Genomic DNA, 18,636 nt, shown 5'->3' on the forward strand with positions numbered 1-18,636 from the left:
TCTCCGTTTGGGGGTTGGTGTAGATTTCTCCGTTTGGGGGTTGGTGTAGATTTCTCCGTTTGGGGGTTGGTGTAGATTTCTCCGTTTGGGGGTTGGTGTAGATTTCTCCGTTTGGGGGTTGGTGTAGATTTCTCCATTTGGGGGTTGGTGTAGATTTCTCCGTTTGGGGGTTGGTGTAGATTTCTCTGTTTGGGGGTTGGTGTAGATTTCTCCGTTTGCGGGTTGGTGTAGATTTCTCCGTTTGCGGGTTGGTGTAGATTTCTCTGTTTGGGGGTTGGTGTAGATTTCTCCGTTTGCGGGTTGGTGTAGATTTCTCCGTTTGCGGGTTGGTGTAGATTTCTTCGTTTGGAGGTTGTTGTAGATTTCTCTGTTTGGAGGTTGGTGTAGATTTCTCTGTTTGGGGGTTGGTGTAGATTTCTCCGTTTGGAGGTTGTTGTAGATTTCTCCGTTTGGAGGTTGGTGTAGATTTCTCCGTTTGGGGGTTGGTGTACATTTCTCCGTTTGCGGGTTGGTGTAGATTTCTCCGTTTGCGGGTTGGTGTAGATTTCTCCGTTTGCGGGTTGGTGTAGATTTCTCTGTTTGGGGGTTGGTGTAGATTTCTCTGTTTGGAGGTTGGTGTAGATTTCTCCGTTTGCGGGTTGGTGTAGATTTCTCTGTTTGGAGGTTGGTGTAGATTTCTCCGTTTGCGGGTTGGTGTAGATTTCTCTGTTTGGAGGTTGGTGTAGATTTCTCCGTTTGCGGGTTGGTGTAGATTTCTCTGTTTGGGGGTTGGTGTAGATTTCTCCGTTTGGGGTTCGTGTAGATTTCTCTGTTTGGGGGTTGGTGTAGATTTCTCCGTTTGGGGGTTGGTGTAGATTTCTCCGTTTGGGGGTTGGTGTAGATTTCTCCGTTTGCGGGTTGGTGTAGATTTCTCCGTTTGCGGGTTGGTGTAGATTTCTCCGTTTGGAGGTTGGTGTAGATTTCTCCGTTTGCGGGTTGGTGTAGATTTCTCTGTTTGGAGGTTGGTGTAGATTTCTCCGTTTGCGGGTTGGTGTAGATTTCTCCGTTTGGGGGTTGGTGTAGATTTCTCTGTTTGGGGGTTGGTGTAGATTTCTCTGTTTGGGGGTTGGTGTAGATTTCTCTCTTTGGGGGTTGGTGTAGATTTCTCTGTTTGGAGGTTGGTGTAGATTTCTCCGTTTGGAGGTTGGTGTAGATTTCTCCGTTTGGGGGTTGGTGTAGATTTCTCCCTTTGGGGGTTGGTGTAGATATCTCCCTTTGGGGGTTGGTGTAGATTTCTCCCTTTGGGGGTTGGTGTAGATTTCTCCGTTTGGGGGTTGGTGTAGATTTCTCCGTTTGGGGGTTGGTGTAGATTTCTCCGTTTGGGGGTTGGTGTAGATTTCTCCGTTTGGGGGTTGGTGTAGATTTCTCTGTTTCGGGGTTGGTGTAGATTTCTCTGTTTGGGGGTTGGTGTAGATTTCTCTGTGTGGGGGTTGGTGTAGATTTCTCCGTTTGGAGGTTGTTGTAGATTTCTCCGTTTGGAGGTTGTTGTAGATTTCTCCGTTTGCGGGTTGGTGTAGATTTCTCCGTTTGGGGGTTGGTGTAGATTTCTCCGTTTGGGGGTTGGTGTAGATTTCTCTGTTTCGGGGTTGGTGTAGATTTCTCTGTTTGGGGGTTGGTGTAGATTTCTCTGTTTGGAGGTTGGTGTAGATTTCTCTGTGTGGGGGTTGGTGTAGATTTCTCCGTTTGGAGGTTGTTGTAGATTTCTCCGTTTGGAGGTTGTTGTAGATTTCTCTGTTTGCGGGTTGGTGTAGATTTCTCCGTTTGGAGGTTGTTGTAGATTTCTCTGTTTGGGGGTTGGTGTAGATTTCTCCGTTTGGGGGTTGGTGTAGATTTCTCCGTTTGGGGGTTGGTGTAGATTTCTCTGTGTGGGGGTTGGTGTAGATTTCTCTGTGTGGGGGTTGGTGTAGATTTCTCCGTTTGGAGGTTGTTGTAGATTTCTCTGTTTGGGGGTTGGTGTAGATTTCTCCGTTTGGGGGTTGGTGTAGATTTCTCTGTTTGGGGGTTGGTGTAGATTTCTCCGTTTGGGGGGTTGGTGTAGATTTCTCTGTTTGGGGGTTGGTGTAGATTTCTCTGTTTGGAGGTTGGTGTAGATTTCTCTGTTTGGGGGTTGGTGTAGATTTCTCCGTTTGGAGGTTGTTGTAGATTTCTCTGTTTGGGGGTTGGTGTAGATTTCTCCGTTTGGGGGTTGGTGTAGATTTCTCTGTTTGGGGGTTGGTGTAGATTTCTCTGTTTGGGGGTTGGTGTAGATTTCTCTGTGTGGGGGTTGGTGTAGATTTCTCCGTTTGGGGGTTGGTGTAGATTTCTCCGTTTGGAGGTTGTTGTAGATTTCTCTGTTTGGGGGTTGGTGTAGATTTCTCCGTTTGGGGGTTGGTGTAGATTTCTCCGTTTGGGGGTTGGTGTAGATTTCTCCGTTTGGGGGTTGGTGTAGATTTCTCCGTTTGGGGGTTGGTGTAGATTTCTCCGTTTGGGGGTTGGTGTAGATTTCTCTGTTTGGGGGTTGGTGTAGATTTCTCTGTTTGGGGGTTGGTGTAGATTTCTCTGTGTGGGGGTTGGTGTAGATTTCTCCGTTTGGGGGTTGGTGTAGATTTCTCCGTTTGGGGGTTGGTGTAGATTTCTCTGTTTGGGGGTTGGTGTAGATTTCTCTGTTTGGGGGTTGGTGTAGATTTCTCCGTTTGGGGGTTGGTGTAGATTTCTCCGTTTGGAGGTTGTTGTAGATTTCTCCGTTTGGGGGTTGGTGTAGATTTCTCCGTTTGGGGGTTGTTGTAGATTTCTCTGTTTGGGGGTTGGTGTAGATTTCTCCGTTTGGGGGTTGGTGTAGATTTCTCCGTTTGGGGGTTGGTGTAGATTTCTCCGTTTGGGGGTTGGTGTAGATTTCTCCGTTTGCGGGTTGGTGTAGATTTCTCCGTTTGGGGGTTGGTGTAGATTTCTCTGTGTGGGGGTTGGTGTAGATTTCTCCGTTTGGGGGTTGGTGTAGATTTCTCCGTTTGGAGGTTGTTGTAGATTTCTCTGTTTGGGGGTTGGTGTAGATTTCTCCGTTTGGAGGTTGTTGTAGATTTCTCCGTTTGGGGGTTGGTGTAGATTTCTCCGTTTGGGGGTTGGTGTAGATTTCTCCGTTTGGGGGTTGGTGTAGATTTCTCTGTGTGGGGGTTGGTGTAGATTTCTCTGTTTCGGGGTTGGTGTAGATTTCTCTGTTTGGGGGTTGGTGTAGATTTCTCTGTTTCGGTGTTGGTGTAGATTTCTCCGTTTGGAGGTTGGTGTAGATTTCTCTGTGTGGGGGTTGGTGTAGATTTCTCTGTTTGGGGGTTGGTGTAGATTTCTCCGTTTGGAGGTTGTTGTAGATTTCTCCGTTTGGAGGTTGTTGTAGATTTCTCCGTTTGGGGGTTGGTGTAGATTTCTCCGTTTGGGGGTTGGTGTAGATTTCTCTGTTTGGGGGTTGGTGTAGATTTCTCTGTTTGGGGGTTGGTGTAGATTTCTGTGTTTGGAGGTTGGTGTAGATTTCTCTGTTTGGGGGTTGGTGTAGATTTCTCTGTTTGGGGGTTGGTGTAGATTTCTCTGTTTGGGGGTTGGTGTAGATTTCTCTGTGTGGGGGTTGGTGTAGATTTCTCTGTTTGGGGGTTGGTGTAGATTTCTCTGTTTGGGGGTTGGTGTAGATTTCTCTGTGTGGGGGTTGGTGTAGATTTCTCCGTTTGGGGGTTGGTGTAGATTTCTCCGTTTGGAGGTTGTTGTAGATTTCTCCGTTTGGGGGTTGGTGTAGATTTCTCCGTTTGGAGGTTGTTGTAGATTTCTCCGTTTGGGGGTTGGTGTAGATTTCTCCGTTTGGAGGTTGTTGTAGATTTCTCTGTTTGGGGGTTGGTGTAGATTTCTCCGTTTGGAGGTTGTTGTAGATTTCTCCGTTTGGGGGTTGGTGTAGATTTCTCCGTTTGGAGGTTGTTGTAGATTTCTCCGTTTGGGGGTTGGTGTAGATTTCTCTGTTTGGGGGTTGTTGTAGATTTCTCCGTTTGGAGGTTGTTGTAGATTTCTCCGTTTGGGGGTTGGTGTAGATTTCTCCGTTTGGAGGTTGTTGTAGATTTCTCCGTTTGGAGGTTGTTGTAGATTTCTCCGTTTGGGGGTTGGTGTAGATTTCTCCGTTTGGGGGTTGGTGTAGATTTCTCCGTTTGGGGGTTGGTGTAGATTTCTCTGTGTGGGGGTTGGTGTAGATTTCTCTGTTTCGGGGTTGGTGTAGATTTCTCCGTTTGGAGGTTGGTGTAGATTTCTCTGTGTGGGGGTTGGTGTAGATTTCTCCGTTTGGGGGTTGGTGTAGATTTCTCTGTTTGGGGGTTGGTGTAGATTTCTCTGTGTGGGGGTTGGTGTAGATTTCTCCGTTTGGGGGTTGGTGTAGATTTCTCCGTTTGGAGGTTGTTGTAGATTTCTCTGTTTGGAGGTTGTTGTAGATTTCTCTGTGTGGGGGTTGGTGTAGATTTCTCCGTTTGGGGGTTGGTGTAGATTTCTCCGTTTGGAGGTTGTTGTAGATTTCTCCGTTTGGGGGTTGGTGTAGATTTCTCCGTTTGGGGGTTGGTGTAGATTTCTCTGTTTGGAGGTTGTTGTAGATTTCTCCGTTTGGGGGTTGGTGTAGATTTCTCCGTTTGGGGGTTGGTGTAGATTTCTCCGTTTGGGGGTTGGTGTAGATTTCTCTGTTTGGGGGTTGGTGTAGATTTCTCTGTTTGGAGGTTGATTTAGATTTCTCTGTGTGGGGGTTGGTGTAGATTTCTCCGTTTGGAGGTTGTTGTAGATTTCTCCGTTTGGGGGTTGGTGTAGATTTCTCCGTTTGGGGGTTGGTGTAGATTTCTCCGTTTGCGGGTTGGTGTAGATTTCTTCGTTTGGAGGTTGTTGTAGATTTCTCTGTTTGGAGGTTGGTGTAGATTTCTCTGTTTGGGGGTTGGTGTAGATTTCTCCGTTTGGAGGTTGTTGTAGATTTCTCTGTTTGGAGGTTGGTGTAGATTTCTCCGTTTGGGGGTTGGTGTACATTTCTCCGTTTGCGGGTTGGTGTAGATTTCTCCGTTTGCGGGTTGGTGTAGATTTCTCCGTTTGCGGGTTGGTGTAGATTTCTCTGTTTGGGGGTTGGTGTAGATTTCTCTGTTTGGAGGTTGGTGTAGATTTCTCCGTTTGCGGGTTGGTGTAGATTTCTCTGTTTGGAGGTTGGTGTAGATTTCTCCGTTTGCGGGTTGGTGTAGATTTCTCTGTTTGGAGGTTGGTGTAGATTTCTCCGTTTGCGGGTTGGTGTAGATTTCTCTGTTTGGGGGTTGGTGTAGATTTCTCCGTTTGGGGTTCGTGTAGATTTCTCTGTTTGGGGGTTGGTGTAGATTTCTCCGTTTGGGGGTTGGTGTAGATTTCTCCGTTTGGGGGTTGGTGTAGATTTCTCCGTTTGCGGGTTGGTGTAGATTTCTCCGTTTGCGGGTTGGTGTAGATTTCTCCGTTTGGAGGTTGGTGTAGATTTCTCCGTTTGCGGGTTGGTGTAGATTTCTCTGTTTGGAGGTTGGTGTAGATTTCTCCGTTTGCGGGTTGGTGTAGATTTCTCCGTTTGGGGGTTGGTGTAGATTTCTCTGTTTGGGGGTTGGTGTAGATTTCTCTGTTTGGGGGTTGGTGTAGATTTCTCTCTTTGGGGGTTGGTGTAGATTTCTCTGTTTGGAGGTTGGTGTAGATTTCTCCGTTTGGAGGTTGGTGTAGATTTCTCCGTTTGGGGGTTGGTGTAGATTTCTCCCTTTGGGGGTTGGTGTAGATATCTCCCTTTGGGGGTTGGTGTAGATTTCTCCCTTTGGGGGTTGGTGTAGATTTCTCCGTTTGGGGGTTGGTGTAGATTTCTCCGTTTGGGGGTTGGTGTAGATTTCTCCGTTTGGGGGTTGGTGTAGATTTCTCCGTTTGGGGGTTGGTGTAGATTTCTCTGTTTCGGGGTTGGTGTAGATTTCTCTGTTTGGGGGTTGGTGTAGATTTCTCTGTGTGGGGGTTGGTGTAGATTTCTCCGTTTGGAGGTTGTTGTAGATTTCTCCGTTTGGAGGTTGTTGTAGATTTCTCCGTTTGCGGGTTGGTGTAGATTTCTCCGTTTGGGGGTTGGTGTAGATTTCTCCGTTTGGGGGTTGGTGTAGATTTCTCTGTTTCGGGGTTGGTGTAGATTTCTCTGTTTGGGGGTTGGTGTAGATTTCTCTGTTTGGAGGTTGGTGTAGATTTCTCTGTGTGGGGGTTGGTGTAGATTTCTCCGTTTGGAGGTTGTTGTAGATTTCTCCGTTTGGAGGTTGTTGTAGATTTCTCTGTTTGCGGGTTGGTGTAGATTTCTCCGTTTGGAGGTTGTTGTAGATTTCTCTGTTTGGGGGTTGGTGTAGATTTCTCCGTTTGGGGGTTGGTGTAGATTTCTCCGTTTGGGGGTTGGTGTAGATTTCTCTGTGTGGGGGTTGGTGTAGATTTCTCTGTGTGGGGGTTGGTGTAGATTTCTCCGTTTGGAGGTTGTTGTAGATTTCTCTGTTTGGGGGTTGGTGTAGATTTCTCCGTTTGGGGGTTGGTGTAGATTTCTCTGTTTGGGGGTTGGTGTAGATTTCTCCGTTTGGGGGGTTGGTGTAGATTTCTCTGTTTGGGGGTTGGTGTAGATTTCTCTGTTTGGAGGTTGGTGTAGATTTCTCTGTTTGGGGGTTGGTGTAGATTTCTCCGTTTGGAGGTTGTTGTAGATTTCTCTGTTTGGGGGTTGGTGTAGATTTCTCCGTTTGGGGGTTGGTGTAGATTTCTCTGTTTGGGGGTTGGTGTAGATTTCTCTGTTTGGGGGTTGGTGTAGATTTCTCTGTGTGGGGGTTGGTGTAGATTTCTCCGTTTGGGGGTTGGTGTAGATTTCTCCGTTTGGAGGTTGTTGTAGATTTCTCTGTTTGGGGGTTGGTGTAGATTTCTCCGTTTGGGGGTTGGTGTAGATTTCTCCGTTTGGGGGTTGGTGTAGATTTCTCCGTTTGGGGGTTGGTGTAGATTTCTCCGTTTGGGGGTTGGTGTAGATTTCTCCGTTTGGGGGTTGGTGTAGATTTCTCTGTTTGGGGGTTGGTGTAGATTTCTCTGTTTGGGGGTTGGTGTAGATTTCTCTGTGTGGGGGTTGGTGTAGATTTCTCCGTTTGGGGGTTGGTGTAGATTTCTCCGTTTGGGGGTTGGTGTAGATTTCTCTGTTTGGGGGTTGGTGTAGATTTCTCTGTTTGGGGGTTGGTGTAGATTTCTCCGTTTGGGGGTTGGTGTAGATTTCTCCGTTTGGAGGTTGTTGTAGATTTCTCTGTTTGGGGGTTGGTGTAGATTTCTCCGTTTGGGGGTTGTTGTAGATTTCTCTGTTTGGGGGTTGGTGTAGATTTCTCCGTTTGGGGGTTGGTGTAGATTTCTCCGTTTGGGGGTTGGTGTAGATTTCTCCGTTTGGGGGTTGGTGTAGATTTCTCCGTTTGCGGGTTGGTGTAGATTTCTCCGTTTGGGGGTTGGTGTAGATTTCTCTGTGTGGGGGTTGGTGTAGATTTCTCCGTTTGGGGGTTGGTGTAGATTTCTCCGTTTGGAGGTTGTTGTAGATTTCTCTGTTTGGGGGTTGGTGTAGATTTCTCCGTTTGGAGGTTGTTGTAGATTTCTCCGTTTGGGGGTTGGTGTAGATTTCTCCGTTTGGGGGTTGGTGTAGATTTCTCCGTTTGGGGGTTGGTGTAGATTTCTCTGTGTGGGGGTTGGTGTAGATTTCTCTGTTTCGGGGTTGGTGTAGATTTCTCCGTTTGGAGGTTGGTGTAGATTTCTCTGTGTGGGGGTTGGTGTAGATTTCTCTGTTTGGGGGTTGGTGTAGATTTCTCCGTTTGGAGGTTGTTGTAGATTTCTCCGTTTGGAGGTTGTTGTAGATTTCTCCGTTTGGGGGTTGGTGTAGATTTCTCCGTTTGGGGGTTGGTGTAGATTTCTCTGTTTGGGGGTTGGTGTAGATTTCTCTGTTTGGGGGTTGGTGTAGATTTCTGTGTTTGGAGGTTGGTGTAGATTTCTCTGTTTGGGGGTTGGTGTAGATTTCTCTGTTTGGGGGTTGGTGTAGATTTCTCTGTTTGGGGGTTGGTGTAGATTTCTCTGTGTGGGGGTTGGTGTAGATTTCTCTGTTTGGGGGTTGGTGTAGATTTCTCTGTTTGGGGGTTGGTGTAGATTTCTCTGTGTGGGGGTTGGTGTAGATTTCTCCGTTTGGGGGTTGGTGTAGATTTCTCCGTTTGGAGGTTGTTGTAGATTTCTCCGTTTGGGGGTTGGTGTAGATTTCTCCGTTTGGAGGTTGTTGTAGATTTCTCCGTTTGGGGGTTGGTGTAGATTTCTCCGTTTGGAGGTTGTTGTAGATTTCTCTGTTTGGGGGTTGGTGTAGATTTCTCCGTTTGGAGGTTGTTGTAGATTTCTCCGTTTGGGGGTTGGTGTAGATTTCTCCGTTTGGAGGTTGTTGTAGATTTCTCCGTTTGGGGGTTGGTGTAGATTTCTCTGTTTGGGGGTTGTTGTAGATTTCTCCGTTTGGAGGTTGTTGTAGATTTCTCCGTTTGGGGGTTGGTGTAGATTTCTCCGTTTGGAGGTTGTTGTAGATTTCTCCGTTTGGAGGTTGTTGTAGATTTCTCCGTTTGGGGGTTGGTGTAGATTTCTCCGTTTGGGGGTTGGTGTAGATTTCTCCGTTTGGGGGTTGGTGTAGATTTCTCTGTGTGGGGGTTGGTGTAGATTTCTCTGTTTCGGGGTTGGTGTAGATTTCTCCGTTTGGAGGTTGGTGTAGATTTCTCTGTGTGGGGGTTGGTGTAGATTTCTCCGTTTGGGGGTTGGTGTAGATTTCTCTGTTTGGGGGTTGGTGTAGATTTCTCTGTGTGGGGGTTGGTGTAGATTTCTCCGTTTGGGGGTTGGTGTAGATTTCTCCGTTTGGAGGTTGTTGTAGATTTCTCTGTTTGGAGGTTGTTGTAGATTTCTCTGTGTGGGGGTTGGTGTAGATTTCTCCGTTTGGGGGTTGGTGTAGATTTCTCCGTTTGGAGGTTGTTGTAGATTTCTCCGTTTGGGGGTTGGTGTAGATTTCTCCGTTTGGGGGTTGGTGTAGATTTCTCTGTTTGGAGGTTGTTGTAGATTTCTCCGTTTGGGGGTTGGTGTAGATTTCTCCGTTTGGGGGTTGGTGTAGATTTCTCCGTTTGGGGGTTGGTGTAGATTTCTCTGTTTGGGGGTTGGTGTAGATTTCTCTGTTTGGAGGTTGATTTAGATTTCTCTGTGTGGGGGTTGGTGTAGATTTCTCCGTTTGGAGGTTGTTGTAGATTTCTCCGTTTGGGGGTTGGTGTAGATTTCTCCGTTTGGGGGTTGGTGTAGATTTCTCCGTTTGGGGGTTGGTGTAGATTTCTCTGTTTGGGGGTTGGTGTAGATTTCTCCGTTTGGAGGTTGTTGTAGATTTCTCTGTTTGGGGGTTGGTGTAGATTTCTCCGTTTGGAGGTTGTTGTAGATTTCTCCGTTTGGGGGTTGGTGTAGATTTCTCCGTTTGGGGGTTGGTGTAGATTTCTCTGTTTGGAGGTTGTTGTAGATTTCTCCGTTTGGGGGTTGGTGTAGATTTCTCCGTTTGGGGGTTGGTGTAGATTTTTCCGTTTGCGGGTTGGTGTAGATTTCTCCGTTTGGAGGTTGTTGTAGATTTCTCCGTTTGGGGGTTGGTGTAGATTTCTCCGTTTGGGGGTGGTGTAGATTTCTCTGTTTGGGGGTTGGTGTAGATTTCTCTGTTTGGAGGTTGATTTAGATTTCTCTGTGTGGGGGTTGGTGTAGATTTCTCTGTTTCGGGGTTGGTGTAGATTTCTCCGTTTGGAGGTTGGTGTAGATTTCTCTGTGTGGGGGTTGGTGTAGATTTCTCCGTTTGGAGGTTGTTGTAGATTTCTCCGTTTGGAGGTTGTTGTAGATTTCTCCGTTTGGGGGTTGGTGTAGATTTCTCCGTTTGGGGGTTGGTGTAGATTTCTCTGTTTGGGGGTTGGTGTAGATTTCTCTGTTTGGGGGTTGGTGTAGATTTCTCCGTTTGGGGGTTGGTGTAGATTTCTCCGTTTGGAGGTTGTTGTAGATTTCTCTGTTTGGGGGTTGGTGTAGATTTCTCCGTTTGGAGGTTGTTGTAGATTTCTCCGTTTGGGGGTTGGTGTAGATTTCTCCGTTTGGGGGTTGGTGTAGATTTCTCCGTTTGGAGGTTGTTGTAGATTTCTCTGTTTGGGGGTTGGTGTAGATTTCTCCGTTTGGAGGTTGTTGTAGATTTCTCCGTTTGGGGGTTGGTGTAGATTTCTCCGTTTGGGGGTTGGTGTAGATTTCTCCGTTTGGGGGTTGGTGTAGATTTCTCTGTGTGGGGGTTGGTGTAGATTTCTCCGTTTGGGGGTTGGTGTAGATTTCTCCGTTTGGAGGTTGTTGTAGATTTCTCTGTTTGGGGGTTGGTGTAGATTTCTCCGTTTGGAGGTTGTTGTAGATTTCTCCGTTTGGGGGTTGGTGTAGATTTCTCCGTTTGGGGGTTGGTGTAGATTTCTCCGTTTGGGGGTTGGTGTAGATTTCTCTGTGTGGGGGTTGGTGTAGATTTCTCTGTTTCGGGGTTGGTGTAGATTTCTCCGTTTGGAGGTTGGTGTAGATTTCTCTGTGTGGGGGTTGGTGTAGATTTCTCCGTTTGGAGGTTGTTGTAGATTTCTCCGTTTGGAGGTTGTTGTAGATTTCTCTGTTTGGGGGTTGGTGTAGATTTCTCCCTTTGGGGGTTGGTGTAGATTTCTCCCTTTGGGGGTTGGTGTAGATTTCTCCGTTTGGGGGTTGGTGTAGATTTCTCTGTTTGGGGGTTGGTGTAGATTTCTCTCTTTGGGGGTTGGTGTAGATTTCTCTGTTTGGAGGTTGGTGTAGATTTCTCTGTTTGGAGGTTGGTGTAGATTTCTCCGTTTGGGGGTTGGTGTAGATTTCTCCCTTTGGGGGTTGGTGTAGATTTCTCCCTTTGGGGGTTGGTGTAGATTTCTCCCTTTGGGGGTTGGTGTAGATTTCTCCCTTTGGGGGTTGGTGTAGATTTCTCCGTTTGGGGGTTGGTGTAGATTTCTCCGTTTGGGGGTTGGTGTAGATTTCTCCGTTTGGGGGTTGGTGTAGATTTCTCCGTTTGGGGGTTGGTGTAGATTTCTCTGTTTCGGGGTTGGTGTAGATTTCTCTGTTTGGGGGTTGGTGTAGATTTCTCTGTGTGGGGGTTGGTGTAGATTTCTCCGTTTGGAGGTTGTTGTAGATTTCTCCGTTTGGAGGTTGTTGTAGATTTCTCCGTTTGCGGGTTGGTGTAGATTTCTCCGTTTGGAGGTTGTTGTAGATTTCTCTGTTTGGGGGTTGGTGTAGATTTCTCTGTTTGGGGGTTGGTGTAGATTTCTCCGTTTGGGGGTTGGTGTAGATTTCTCTGTTTGGGGGTTGGTGTAGATTTCTCCGTTTGGGGGTTGGTGTAGATTTCTCTGTTTGGGGGTTGGTGTAGATTTCTCCGTTTGGGGGTTGGTGTAGATTTCTCTGTTTGGGGGTTGGTGTAGATTTCTCCGTTTGGGGGTTGGTGTAGATTTCTCTGTTTCGGGGTTGGTGTAGATTTCTCTGTTTCGGGGTTGGTGTAGATTTCTCTGTTTGGGGGTTGGTGTAGATTTCTCTGTTTGGAGGTTGGTGTAGATTTCTCTGTGTGGGGGTTGGTGTAGATTTCTCCGTTTGGAGGTTGTTGTAGATTTCTCCGTTTGGAGGTTGTTGAAGATTTCTCCGTTTGCGGGTTGGTGTAGATTTCTCCGTTTGGAGGTTGTTGTAGATTTCTCTGTTTGGGGGTTGGTGTAGATTTCTCCGTTTGGGGGTTGGTGTAGATTTCTCCGTTTGGGGGTTGGTGTAGATTTCTCCGTTTGGGGGTTGGTGTAGATTTCTCCGTTTGGGGGTTGGTGTAGATTTCTCCGTTTGGGGGTTGGTGTAGATTTCTCCGTTTGGGGGTTGGTGTAGATTTCTCCGTTTGGGGGTTGGTGTAGATTTCTCCGTTTGGGGGTTGGTGTAGATTTCTCCGTTTGGGGGTTGGTGTAGATTTCTCTGTTTCGGGGTTGGTGTAGATTTCTCTGTTTGGGGGTTGGTGTAGATTTCTCTGTTTGGAGGTTGGTGTAGATTTCTCTGTGTGGGGGTTGGTGTAGATTTCTCCGTTTGGAGGTTGTTGTAGATTTCTCCGTTTGGAGGTTGTTGTAGATTTCTCCGTTTGCGGGTTGGTGTAGATTTCTCCGTTTGGAGGTTGTTGTAGATTTCTCTGTTTGGGGGTTGGTGTAGATTTCTCCGTTTGGGGGTTGGTGTAGATTTCTCCGTTTGGGGGTTGGTGTAGATTTCTCCGTTTGGAGGTTGTTGTAGATTTCTCCGTTTGGAGGTTGTTGTAGATTTCTCCGTTTGCGGGTTGGTGTAGATTTCTCCGTTTGGAGGTTGTTGTAGATTTCTCCGTTTGGGGGTTGGTGTAGATTTCTCCGTTTGGGGGTTGGTGTAGATTTCTCCGTTTGGGGGTTGGTGTAGATTTCTCTGTGTGGGGGTTGGTGTAGATTTCTCTGTGTGGGGGTTGGTGTAGATTTCTCTGTTTGGGGGTTGGTGTAGATTTCTCTGTGTGGGGGTTGGTGTAGATTTCTCCGTTTGGGGGTTGGTGTAGATTTCTCTGTTTGGGGGTTGGTGTAGATTTCTCCGTTTGGAGGTTGATTTAGATTTCTCTGTTTGGAGGTTGGTGTAGATTTTTCCGTTTGCGGGTTGGTGTAGATTTCTCCGTTTGCGGGTTGGTGTAGATTTCTCTGTTTGGAGGTTGGTGTAGATTTCTCCGTTTGGGGGTTGGTGTAGATTTCTCCGTTTGGAGGTTGGTGTAGATTTCTCCGTTTGCGGGTTGGTGTAGATTTCTCCGTTTGGAGGTTGTTGTAGATTTCTCTGTTTGGGGGTTGGTGTAGATTTCTCCGTTTGGGGGTTGGTGTAGATTTCTCCGTTTGGGGGTTGGTGTTGATTTCTCTGTTTGGAGGTTGGTGTAGATTTCTCTGTTTGGAGGTTGGTGTTGATTTCTCTGTTTGGGGGTTGGTGTAGATTTCTCTGTTTGGAGGTTGGTGTAGATTTCTCTGTTTGGGGTTTGGTGCAGATTTCTCTGTTTGGAGGTTGGTGTAGATTTCTCCGTTTGCGGGTTGGTGTAGATTTCTCCGTTTGGAGGTTGGTGTAGATTTCTCTGTTTGGGGGTTGGTGTAGATTTCTCCGTTTGGAGGTTGGTGTAGATTTCTCCGTTTGCGGGTTGGTGTAGATTTCTCCGTTTGCGGGTTGGTGTAGATTTCTCTGTTTCGGGGTTGGTTTAGATTTCTCTGTTTGGAGGTTGGTGTAGATTTCTCTGTTTGGTGGTTGGTGTAGATTTCTCTGTTTCGGGGTTGGTTTAGATTTTTCTGTGTGGAGGTTGGTGTAGATTTCTCTGTTTGGAGGTTGGTGTAGATTTCTCTGTTTCGGGGTTGGTTTAGATTTTTCTGTTTGGAGGTTGGTGTAGATTTCTCTGTTTCGGGGTTGGTTTAGATTTTTCTGTTTGGAGGTTGGTGTAGATTTCTCTGTTTGGGGGTTGGTGTAGATTTCTCTGTTTCGGGGTTGGTTTAGATTTTTCTGTTTGGAGGTTGGTGTAGATTTCTCTGTTTGGAGGTTGGTGTAGATTTCTCTGTTTGGGGGTTGGTGTAGATTTCTCTGTTTGGGGGTTGGTGTTGACTTCTCTGTTTGGGTGTTGGTGTAGATTTCTCTGTGTGGGGGTTCGTGTAGATTTCTCTGTGTGGGGGTTGGTGTAGATTTCTCTGTTTGGAGGTTGGTGTAGATTTCTCCGTTTGGGGGTTGGTGTAGATTTCTCCGTTTGGGGGTTGGTGTAGATTTCTCCGTTTGGGGGTTGGTGTAGATTTCTCTGTTTGGATGTTGGTGTAGATTTCTCTGTTTGGATGTTGGTGTAGATTTCTCTGTTTGGAGGTTGGTGTAGATTTCTCTGTTTGGGGGTTGGTGTAGATTTCTCTCTTTGGATGTTGGTGTAGATTTCTCTGTTTGGAGGTTGGTGTAGATTTCTCTGTTTGGGGGTTGGTGTAGATTTCTCTGTTTGGGGGTTGGTGTAGATTTCTCTGTTTGAGGGTTGGTGTAGATTTCTCTGTTTGGGGGTTGGTGTAGATTTCTCTGTTTGGGGGTTGGTGTAGATTTCTCTCTTTGGATGTTGGTGTAGATTTCTCTGTTTGGGGGTTGGTGTAGATTTCTCTGTTTGGGGGTTGGTGTAGATTTCTCTGTTTGGGGGTTGGTGTAGATTTCTCTGTTTGGGGGTTGGTTTAGATTTCTCTGTTTGAGGGTTGGTGTAGATTTCTCTGTTTGGGGGTTGGTGTAGATTTCTCTCTTTGGATGTTGGTGTAGATTTCTCTGTTTGGGGGTTGGTTTAGATTTCTCTGTTTGAGGGTTGGTGTAGATTTCTCTGTTTGGGGGTTGGTTTAGATTTCTCTGTTTGAGGGTTGGTGTAGATTTCTCTGTTTGGGGGTTGGTGTAGATTTCTCTCTTTGGATGTTGGTGTAGATTTCTCTGTTTGGGGGTTGGTTTAGATTTCTCTGTTTGAGGGTTGGTGTAGATTTCTCTGTTTGGGGGTTGGTGTAGATTTCTCTCTTTGGATGTTGGTGTAGATTTCTCTGTTTGGGGGTTGGTTTAGATTTCTCTGTTTGAGGGTTGGTGTAGATTTCTCTCTTTGGATGTTGGTGTAGATTTCTCTGTTTGGGGGTTGGTTTAGATTTCTCTGTTTGAGGGTTGGTGTAGATTTCTCTGTTTGGGGGTTGGTGTAGATTTCTCTGTTTGGGGGTTGGTGTAGATTTCTCTGTTTGGGGGTTGGTGTAGATTTCTCTGTTTGGGGGTTGGTGTAGATTTCTCCGTTTGCGGGTTGGTGTAGATTTCTGTGTTTCGGGTTTGGTGTAGATTTCTCCGTTTGGGGGTTGGTGTAGATTTCTCCGTTTGCGGGTTGGTGTAGATTTCTCTGTTTGGGGGTTGGTGTAGATTTCTCTGTTTGGAGGTTGGTGTAGATTTCTCCGTTTGGGGGTTGGTGTAGATTTCTCTGTTTGGGGGTTGGTGTAGATTTCTCTGTTTGGGGGTTGGTGTAGATTTCTCTGTTTGGGGGTTGGTGTAGATTTCTCTGTTTGGGGGTTGGTGTAGATTTCTCTGTTTGGGGGTTGGTGTAGATTTCTCTGTTTGGGGGTTGGTGTAGATTTCTCTGTTTGGGGGTTGGTGTAGATTTCTCTGTTTGGGGGTTGGTGTAGATTTCTCTGTTTGGGGGTTGGTGTAGATTTCTCTGTTTGGGGGTTGGTGTAGATTTCTCTGTTTGGGGGTTGGTGTAGATTTCTCTGTTTGGGGGTTGGTGTAGATTTCTCTGTTTGGGGGTTGGTGTAGATTTCTCTGTTTGGGGGTTGGTGTAGATTTCTCTGTTTGCGGGTTGGTGTAGATTTCTCTGTTTGGGGGTTGGTGTAGATTTCTCTGTTTGCGGGTTGGTGTAGATTTCTCAGTTTGGGGGTTGGTGTAGATTTCTCTGTTTGGGGGTTGGTGTAGATTTCTCTGTTTGGGGGTTGGTGTAGATTTCTCTGTTTGGGGGTTGGTGTAGATTTCTCTGTTTGGGGGTTGGTGTAGATTTCTCTGTTTGGGGGTTGGTGTAGATTTCTCTGTTTGGGGGTTGGTGTAGATTTCTCTGTTTGGGGGTTGGTGTAGATTTCTCTGTTTGGGGGTTGGTGTAGATTTCTCTGTTTGGGGGTTGGTGTAGATTTCTCTGTTTGGGGGTTGGTGTAGATTTCTCTGTTTGGGGGTTGGTGTAGATTTCTCTGTTTGCGGGTTGGTGTAGATTTCTCTGTTTGGGGGTTGGTGTAGATTTCTCTGTTTGCGGGTTGGTGTAGATTTCTCAGTTTGGGGGTTGGTGTAGATTTCTCTGTTTGGGGGTTGGTGTAGATTTCTCTGTTTGGGGGTTGGTGTAGATTTCTCCGTTTGGGGGTTGGTTTAGATTTCTCTGTTTGGGGGTTGGTGTAGATTTCTCTGTTTGGGGGTTGGTGTAGATTTCTACGTTTGGGGGTTGGTGTAGATTTCTCCGTTTGGGGGTTGGTGTAGATTTCTCTTTGTGGGGGTTGGTGTAGATTTCTCTGTTTGGAGGTTGGTGTAGATTTCTCCGTTTGGGGGTTGGTGTAGATTTCTCCGTTTGGGGGTTGGTGTAGATTTCTCTTTGTGGGGGTTGGTGTAGATTTCTCTGTTTGGAGGTTGGTGTAGATTTCTCCGTTTGCGGGTTGGTGTAGATTTCTACTTTTGGGGGTTGGTGTAGATTTCTCCGTTTGGGGGTTGGTGTAGATTTCTCTGTTTGGAGGTTGGTGTAGATTTCTCCGTTTGCGGGTTGGTGTAGATTTCTCCGTTTGGGGGTTGGTGTAGATTTCTCCGTTTGGAGGTTGGTGTAGATTTCTCCGTTTGCGGGTTGGTGTAGATTTCTACGTTTGGGGGTTGGTGTAGATTTCTCCGTTTGGGGGTTGGTGTAGATTTCTCTTTGTGGGGGTTGGTGTAGATTTCTCTGTTTGGAGGTTGGTGTAGATTTCTCTGTGTGGGGGTTGGTGTAGATTTCTCTGTTTGGGGGTTGGTGTAGATTTCTCCGTTTGCGGGTTGGTGTAGATTTCTCTGGGGGTTGGTGTAGATTTCTCTGTTTGGGGGTTGGTGTAGATTTCTCTGTTTGGGGATTGGTGTAGATTTCTCTGTTTGGGGGTTGGTGTAGATTTCTCTGTTTGGGGGTTGGTGTAGATTTCTCTGTTTGGAGGTTGGTGTAGATATCTCTGTTTGGGGGTTGGTGTAGATTTCTCTGTTTGGAGGTTGGTGTAGATTTCTCTGTTTGTGGGTTGGTGTTGATTTCTCTGTTTGGAGGTTGGTGTAGATTTCTCTGTTTGGGGGTTGGTGTAGATTTCTCTGTTTGGGGGTTGGTGTAGATTTCTCTGTTTGGGGGTTGGTGTAGATTTCTCTGTTTGGGGGTTGGTGTTGACTTCTCTGTTTGGGTGTTGGTGTAGATTTCTCTGTGTGGGGGTTGGTGTTGATTTCTCTGTTTGGGGGTTGGTGTAGATTTCTCTGTTTGGAGGTTGGTGTAGATTTCTCTGTTTGGGGTTTGGTGCAGATTTCTCCGTTTGGAGGTTGGTGTAGATTTCTCCGTTTGGAGGTTGGTGTAGATTTCTCCGTTTGCGGGTTGGTGTAGATTTCTCCGTTTGGAGGTTGGTGTAGATTTCTCTGTTTGGGGGTTGGTGTAGATTTCTCCGTTTGGAGGTTGGTGTAGATTTCTCCGTTTGCGGGTTGGTGTAGATTTCTCCGTTTGCGGGTTGGTGTAGATTTCTCTGTTTCGGGGTTGGTTTAGATTTCTCTGTTTGGAGGTTGGTGTAGATTTCTCTGTTTGGTGGTTGGTGTAGATTTCTCTGTTTCGGGGTTGGTTTAGATTTTTCTGTTTGGAGGTTGGTGTAGATTTCTCTGTTTGGAGGTTGGTGTAGATTTCTCTGTTTCGGGGTTGGTTTAGATTTTTCTGTTTGGAGGTTGGTGTAGATTTCTCTGTTTCGGGGTTGGTTTAGATTTTTCTGTTTGGAGGTTGGTGTAGATTTCTCTGTTTGGGGGTTGGTGTAGATTTCTCTGTTTCGGGGTTGGTTTAGATTTTTCTGTTTGGAGGTTGGTGTAGATTTCTCTGTTTGGAGGTTGGTGTAGATTTCTCTGTTTGGGGGTTGGTGTAGATTTCTCTGTTTGGGGGTTGGTGTTGACTTCTCTGTTTGGGTGTTGGTGTAGATTTCTCTGTGTGGGGGTTCGTGTAGATTTCTCTGTGTGGGGGTTGGTGTAGATTTCTCTGTTTGGAGGTTGGTGTAGATTTCTCCGTTTGGGGGTTGGTGTAGATTTCTCCGTTTGGGGGTTGGTGTAGATTTCTCCGTTTGGGGGTTGGTGTAGATTTCTCTGTTTGGATGTTGGTGTAGATTTCTCTGTTTGGAGGTTGGTGTAGATTTCTCTGTTTGGAGGTTGGTGTAGATTTCTCTGTTTGGAGGTTGGTGTAGATTTCTCTGTTTGGAGGTTGGTGTAGATTTCTCTGTTTGGAGGTTGGTGTTGATTTCTCTGTTTGGGGGTTGGTGTAGATTTCTCTGTTTGGAGGTTGGTGTAGATTTCTCTGTTTGGGGTTTGGTGCAGATTTCTCTGTTTGGAGGTTGGTGTAGATTTCTCCGTTTGGAGGTTGGTGTAGATTTCTCCGTTTGCGGGTTGGTGTAGATTTCTCCGTTTGGAGGTTGGTGTAGATTTCTCTGTTTGGGGGTTGGTGTAGATTTCTCCGTTTGGAGGTTGGTGTAGATTTCTCCGTTTGCGGGTTGGTGTAGATTTCTCCGTTTGCGGGTTGGTGTAGATTTCTCTGTTTCGGGGTTGGTTTAGATTTCTCTGTTTGGAGGTTGGTGTAGATTTCTCTGTTTGGTGGTTGGTGTAGATTTCTCTGTTTCGGGGTTGGTTTAGATTTTTCTGTTTGGAGGTTGGTGTAGATTTCTCTGTTTGGAGGTTGGTGTAGATTTCTCTGTTTCGGGGTTGGTTTAGATTTTTCTGTTTGGAGGTTGGTGTAGATTTCTCTGTTTCGGGGTTGGTTTAGAT

This window comes from Heterodontus francisci, chromosome 25 (assembly GCF_036365525.1).
Source record: "Heterodontus francisci isolate sHetFra1 chromosome 25, sHetFra1.hap1, whole genome shotgun sequence".
Lineage (NCBI taxonomy): Eukaryota > Metazoa > Chordata > Chondrichthyes > Heterodontiformes > Heterodontidae > Heterodontus > Heterodontus francisci.